We start from the raw sequence: 7,784 nt of genomic DNA on the forward strand, positions 1-7,784 counted from the left end.
CACTGCTCCTGACATCATATCTTGCTGGACTTCACAGCACCTGCTCTTCTAAACTGCTCAAGCTGTGCACCCTCAAACGTGACCACATGCCAAAACGTATCACACACCCCCTCACTTTCATGCTAGGACAGCACCCTTCTCACAGCCTGTAACACAGTTTTTCATCATTTCAGATACTTCAAAGTATCTAAAAAGATAACACAAAAGAAATCAGAAGGGGAAGTTGGGTCTCTAGGGGCACCAGAAAGAGTCCTAGGAGGACTGTGGGATGTGAATATGGGAGTCTGCTCAAGAGAGAACTAGCTCCAGCTAGTGTGAATATAAGCTATATATGTTCCCCTTATATTCCCAATATAAGTCCTTCTTTACATCAGGGACTTTTTTTTTTTTTTTTTTTTTTTTTTTTTTTTTTTTTTTTTTTTTTTTTTTTTTTTTTTTTTTAAGAAATACAAGTTTGCTCTCTGAAATCAGATAGTGTGAATCCACAGCATTTTTACAGATTACCTGAGCTTAGATTGCCTTCATCTGTTCTGAGTACCAAGTGTGAATGAGTCTAGCACAGGCTTATACAGACACACAAAGCCAGCAACTCACATGCATAATTACTGTTCTTTAAACAATCTGTGACGTGAGGATTCTCCAGCCCAGTTCACAGATGCCCCCGTTGAGACTCCTGCAAAATTAAAATGATTTGTCTTCTGAATAAAAAAATATACAGAGAAGAAAGTGCATTTCTGTAACTTCAAACAAAATCTGGATTCAAGAGCAAGCATCTCCTTACACAGTCCATGTTGGGAGTAAATGAACCATACCAAAGGTCAGTAAATGTCAATGTTCTGTAATTTTCAGCCTTCAGAGGATCAAAGAAATCTAAAGAAGTGGTTCAAGTTGAGACATTTGGCAAAATAATGAGGTGGAAAGCTTTCAAAGTTTTCTGGAGAAAAAACTCCACAGTAATTGGACATAATTCTTAATATCTTCATTTAGGCACTAGTAAAGAAAAATGCTGTTTCCTTTTCTAAGCTAATGAAATGTCAACAAAAGAAAATTGTGGTATAAAAGAGCTGTTTTTCAGTTGTTTTCAGGACGTAAGAGGTTTGTTTATTCAAAAATCTGTGACACTAGCAAATAAGCTGATCACTTTAAACAGTTTGCCAGGTGTTTTGGTTTTTGTTTAGCTTTTATTTTCATTTTCAGTTGTACTTGTACAATAAATTAATTTTGCTAGAAATAGCAACCAGTTCAGCGCGGATTTTTTTTTTTTTTTAACAATTAATCTCCTTACCTGGCATACTTTTGCTGCCTTAGTGCAGCCCAAGGAACTGATCTTGAAAATGCCCAGGGAGATTAAAAGATAAGCTTCAGCCGATTGTTGAAGGATAACTTGGAACCCTAATTGATCAGTCATTTGGGGAATTTCATTGTTGTTGCTTCACCTCTTCAATCAGCCAGTCCAAAGGGATCTCACTAGTACCTCTAAGTAGGAATTTTGACTAGATTGTCAAAGCTTCCAGAAATAATCTATTTTTAAGTGCTAAGTATCTAAATGCAAATTGAGTGGAAACAGCTGTTATTTACATTCTGTGGACACGTGGTTTCACTTCCTGATGGATAGGGGAAGAAAAAAAGTCACTGAAAGATTGAAGTGCCATTAAAGAAAATGGAAAAATAGGGATCTAATAAAAATAAATGCAATGGACCACACTGTCAGGTGGCCTAAATTGGTAAAGCTTTACAGGTTTGCCACCACAACATTATATAGCCCACCTGCCAGGAGGATGTGAAGAGCCCCATGTATTTCTTGGAGAAAGTGGGGGAGGAGTTGAAGGAATGAAACAAAAGCATATGAAGAAATTCATGTTTCAGCCTTTTATGCAACGGCTAACAGAGAACCAGGCGTTTTCAGAAATAGTCTCACAGAACAAAGCCCCCATTCACAACAAGATTTTGCTGTGGACTTATGTTAGTTTGAGATTATGTTCTGCAAAAATTACAAAAGCTCCTGAAAAATGTAAGCAGCATATTCTAGACCAGTGTGCCTGAAAGTAAGAGGGCTGTGCTGGAGAGAAAAGAAAGCACAGTGTGAAATTTCCCCATTTCAATGAACTCAAGCTTTTTATGAGCCTGGCAGAGACCCTCCTGTGTGTCTTCTGTACCTGGCCCCCTTCACTTACCTGGAGCAGATCCCTGCTGTCACTGAAAGCTCATGCTCCCTTCTGCCACACCTTCTGTCTGTAACGTCACCAACAACCACCTAGCGAAGAAAGAAGTAATAGACTGTCCTCAGAAGAGGTTAGGCACATTTAAAAACGTACACAAAATATGGCTGCTAATTTCATTTGGACCAAACCCACTCAGTCAAATCAGCAATAAGAACGTGGGACGGGGAATTAAAAGTGGGATTTTTTGCTGGGCTTTCCTTATAGAAAGAAAACGACTTGTCATACTCGGCGCAGTTAAAGCTCAAGCACCACAGAAACATTGATTCTTAAGTGCCTGTTGAGTGATTCCCTCCAAGATTAGTTCTGTTTGGCTTAGGATTGCTTTGTGCCTGCCAGCACTTAACCTGTCATAACACAGGCAAAGGTAGAACAGAAATTTCATTCTTATTCCATTTCAGATACACTCTTGCCTACTGTTCTGTCTTAGGCAAACAATACGTCCAATGTCTAAATGCATCCTTTAGTTCCTTCCCAGAACAAAGACTGATCTACAGCAGCAGGTTTTGCAGCTTCCTTCCATCTAGCATTATGTGGCATGAAATGCTGCGGGAAAATTCTGCTGTGCCTCAGGCATCTTTCTGGATCAAATTTATTCAGAGAGGGATAATTTATCAGAGAAGTGAGCTCTGAAGAGACTACTAAAAATAGTGTTAAAATTTTGAAATACATGGCAATGGCACTGAAAGTCAGAAAACACATCTAGCCCAAGCTCACACTTTATAAAAGGCTTTGAATATTTTGTAATAATTATGGATATTATTTCCCCTCCTCCGTTAATTTATAAAGACAGAGAGATAATAACAAACTTCAGCAAATCTGAGTTTGGTTACATCGAGCCATCTGTTAATTCTGGTATATGGCAGTAGAGGGCATCTAAGGACTTCAAGTCACATATGGTAAGGGATTAAAATCAGATGGCTGAAGGAGTTAGTTCGTTTACCCCACCCCGTGACAACTTGCCACCTCAAGACCAAACAGCTCACGAAGCTGCTCCTGAACGATGGTAATTTCTAGCCATGCTGAAACTGGAGTTGACCTTAACACACCAGACTGAAAGCTGAAGTTGTTTAGGAGGAGATGCAGGAGTTAATTTTTCTTCCCTGCTGGAAGCAGCACTGTGTCAGTCACTGGAAGGATGGTTTCAGATACAGTACAGGGGGAGATAGTAACTGCCTCAAGCAGTCTATCCAATTTTACCTACTACTGTTTGAGCTTTAATTTCCATATAGCTGGCAAAACTGCTTACAGGAGGAGCAAGCAATTCTGGGAATGACAGGCCGTGCCAAGAGAAGGAAAGCTATGGACCAATGCTCTTTCCTTAACCAGAAAGAGTAGACCTATGTCTGTTTCCTCTGCTGAGCCTAAAAAATGCCAGTCTGTCTGTCTGTCTGGCCAGTACTTCAGTTTATGTCCTCCCAACATGCTAATCAGTTATAGAACAATGCCTTGAGCCACCCTGACAAAAAGCAAGCACGAATCCTGACAAATAGAGAGAAGATAGTTGGCAGCTAGAAGTGTTTTCTTGTCATCTATCCAGGTTTGTATGACATTGCACATCCAGCTTTTCTCTATACTGAAGCAGGGAAAGCAGCCATGCCTGTCTTCAGCCAAAAGAAGCCAACACATCAGAGGCAGGTTAAGTTCATTACCTGACATTAGCACTTAACGCACTAATCTGAAAAATGTATTTGAGCCCATATTTTCGGTTTAAAAGAAGTTTAAAATTACATAAACACATTAGTAGACATTGATTAGCCTGTTATTCAAACTCCTAAATACAGCAACCTGTCAGGCCTTATGCTGAAGTCTATTATAGCCTTATCCTGAAATTTAAAAGTGGCTCATGCCCAGGAAAAGGTTCTATAACTCATTTAATGACCCACAGCACTTCTGAAATGATATTCATGTGTCTGCTCCCCATGGCAGCACTTTTCATCATAAACACTTAATTGTAGGAATTCATCCACAAGGCCAAATAATTCTGCGTGAATTAAACCATCTTTAATATAAGAACTAGAACAGTGATTTTAAAATAATCTTTTCCTGATGGGAGGCCATTTATTCAGAGACATATAACCCAATTTCTTCTTCATTTTCCTTTGCACTCAAAAATCTCCCCTTTAGAGATAGCCAATTCATCACCTGTTTTGGTTTTCCTTATTAGTTTCAGAACTGAACCTTTGCCAACAAAGGAACTTTAATTACTTAAGGATTGGTCGAGCACAGCAGAGCTGCCTTCATGCTGTCTGTCAGGAAAACTTTTTTCACAGACATTACTTGCTCTCTCTTACTTTGGGAAGTAGGACTTGCAACTGGCAAGAAAACATCTCAAACCTCCTCAGTCTTAAAAGGCTTGTTTTTTCTGGCACCACCTAGAACAAGAATGCAAGATTTCACAGTGCTTTCAGCTGTGCTATCTCTAGGATTTTTCTCAAACAAAGAGTGTATATTTTCTCTAAAAATCCAGAACTTCAAGGAGCGTGTTTCTGAATATGTGTATGTATAGGTGTATGTGTATATCTATATCTATATGCTCTTTCTCAGACAAAAGAACAAGGTAAATAAATATTAGTCACAACATCTTATACTATAATCTGAATATTAAAATCCATAGCATATATTCTCCTAGTAGTTGTTTGAAATGAGTGTACCAAAATGGTCCTTTCCAGCAGTCTTTTTTTCTACTTTTTTTCTTCCTACAGCTTTTCCTTCAGTAACTTCCAGCAATATTTAACTAGTGTTAGTCAGAGTGAAATTGGATAATTCACAAAATAACAAAGTAATAGACCAGAATTCTGCTGTTTATAAAGAAGCCTAACATAGGATAAAGTGAAAAATGCTGTGTTAATGATCTTTTTTTTTTTTTTTGTACTTAGTACTCTGTGTCACCACATTCTACTTTTTCGTTATGAGTCTATCCAAATTATTTTTATGTTATTCTGGTTTTACTTAAAACTACTAAGCAGTAGAGAAACTAAGAAAGCATTACATTTAATTATTTTCACTGAAGATCCTAAGTGTGTCTAGATAACCTCTTACTCAGTGCAGTTGAGGCCTTTAGTTTTAAATAGTAGATAGCCCGTGATGAGGTGAGAGCTGGACTTAAATGCCATCTTTTTCCGGTCAGTTCCATGCTAGTTGCTGGTCATGTACCTACCTATCCGCGGAACTAAAGAAAATGATCCTTTGTTATCTCAACCATCTCTGAAAGAAAAGAATATGGATGTAATTTCAAAGTACTACTCTCATAGGGCCATCTCTTGATGGTTTGCTTTTAAACTAAAAGCACTGATTTTCTTTTAGAGCACCCCTGATTCACAGAAAGTATTCACTGAATTTTTTGTTATTCTCCTTTACCAAATGTATATTCTCAAGAAAGACAAAGCATTCACATCTGAAGACATAAAAATGGCAGTAAATAAGGTGGCAGCTGGTAAGTAGTAAAATTATCTGGTATAAATCATAACTTATTTCATCAAAACATTCTGTTCCTCAGGAAGCTGGAAAGAGCGGGGTGATTCCATTTATGAAAACATTTGCTTTCTCTATGTTTTATTTATTATGTTTTAGGAACTCTTTGTGAAACAGGCAAACCTTCCTCCTGACTGCTAAGTGAGAAATTCCCTAAGTTCACATTGCAGACCTTGTTTGTGGTGTAGAGCTATAGTTAACTTGTTCCAGTTTGCTGGAACTAAAGGCTCAATATTCATATTTCTCTGCTCGAGAACCAGACTGTAATCCACAGACAGGGAGGACCTATGGCAGTTGTACACTGTTATTTTGATCAGTTCAGGTAAACAGTTATCAAAATATGGTCAATAAGAAGAGGTGTGTGATATGCCATAGCTGGCCTTTAAACTAAAGGGTATTTTTTCCTGACCAAATGGTATGTCATAGATAATGGATATTCTGTGCTGCAACTTTGGGAAGTAAAGATGCAGAGAGCAAGGAAAGGCCCCTCATATTCTTCCAGGCAGGTAGGTAAATCTAGCTTAATAAATCAGCAAGTCTTTTCAGCATATCAGAGCAAATTTAGCAAAATCAGCTGGGTCAAAAACATTACCCCCTCCTCTGCTTATGTCATATTATGTAAATAAATCGGCATGCTAGCTCTCCAGTAAATTTGGCATAATTTTCAGGAACAAAGTGAAAATAATTTCTAGCAACAGGCACTTCACACAACTGTAAAAATGGTTTTGCCTCCTTCCTTCATCACGAAAGGGATTTTTGCCTAAAGGAAAAATAAAAAATAAACCCATTCATCCCTCCCTGTCTTGGGCACATGTGTTTAAAATCAAGTAAAAAACAATATATTCTGCTGGTGATTTTAAATAACTCTTAATGTTCATGTTTTCACTACTAATATAAAACTCAGTTAAATGTATCTACAATCAGGATGATATACACTGAGAACCAAAGTGTTCAGGAACAGTAGAAAGTATCTGGGAAAAAAAAATAGAGATTGCTTAACTTTGTGCCTTTCATCCCTAGTTGGGTGATTATGCCTCTAAAACTTTCTTAGAAATATTCATAACTGAATATGTACAGGCAATGTTTGTTCTAGAATTGCTATCCCAAAACATAGATTAAAAATAAATAAAACACTTGGTTTGAATTGTACTTAATTTTAAATCCCCATTTGTATACAGTTTTCATATTAATGACTGTTTAGAGGAATTACTGTTTGTTATGTGGCAAAGTAAAAAACCTTATTTTGTTTACACGATGGAAAGCTAGGTTTTCAGAATCTGCTCCTTTTCTTTTTCTCCATTTCACATCTTTCTCCTACTCCATTCTGATTTTTACACAGTAAAACACTTAAGGCAGACCAAGCCTGTATTAAACGTCCCAATGCCAAAGAAGCTCAAAAGTAGCTTTAAGTAGTTTCATGCACTACATATGGCCCAGACTCCCAAGAGTTATTTAATTTAGTCACCTTTTCTTACCCTTAAAACTAATTTTTTTTTCTCCTCTGTGACTGTATGGAAGACTCACACAGACAGAGGAGAAAACCAGCAACTAATACTGTTGAGAGAAACAGTGAAATACAAAGGTACTCCACAGAGCCCATAGCACTTATGGAAGTCTCAAGGCAGAGAATAAAGGTAACTGTGAACCAGAATACTCTTATGAGGTGCCAGTATTGTCATTTAAAGATTGATTTGCAGTTTTTAAGTTTGAATTTCATTACTCTTGTAAATTTATAAGATATTTAGTGCTGGTTTTAAAAGACATTAAATTTTCATGAAAAAAAAATAACAAAACTCTGTTTAGGAAAGATCCTGCTGATATACTGCCTATTTAATTTTTATACTACCTTTTTCATAACAATATCTGAATTTTTAAGTAACAAATATGTATTACATTCTTCTGTTCTTGTTTCTCATTCACCACATAAATCATGGTCTTCCTCTCTCTGCCTTTATAGCAGCCAGCTGCGGTTTTAGAAACAAATTATTATGACTTCAAGTGATGAATAAACAGCAGAAGCAAAGGAAGTCTTGAGATACTATTCACATAAAAATCCCATTAATAACATAACATAGGGAAAGAGAACTACAG

At 37.1% G+C, this 7,784-nt stretch overlaps 1 long non-coding RNA gene across 1 annotated transcript in view; it reads right to left on the reverse strand.

The window, feature by feature from the left end:
* LOC114062241 overlaps window positions 1-1,652 on the reverse strand; it is a 4,853-nt gene extending 3,201 nt beyond the window's left edge. Inside the window, exons 1-2 of the long non-coding RNA XR_003572325.1 lie at window positions 1,286-1,652; window positions 505-673 (exon numbers count right to left, since the gene is read on the reverse strand). This is a non-coding gene — a long non-coding RNA (uncharacterized LOC114062241). The remainder of the gene's footprint in view (window positions 1-504; window positions 674-1,285) is intronic.
* Between the last annotated feature and the right edge of the window lie 6,132 nt (window positions 1,653-7,784).

This window comes from Empidonax traillii, unplaced genomic scaffold (assembly GCF_003031625.1).
Source record: "Empidonax traillii isolate 1590-97213 ecotype Southwest subspecies unplaced genomic scaffold, ASM303162v1 scaffold389:size961896, whole genome shotgun sequence".
NCBI lineage: Eukaryota > Metazoa > Chordata > Aves > Passeriformes > Tyrannidae > Empidonax > Empidonax traillii.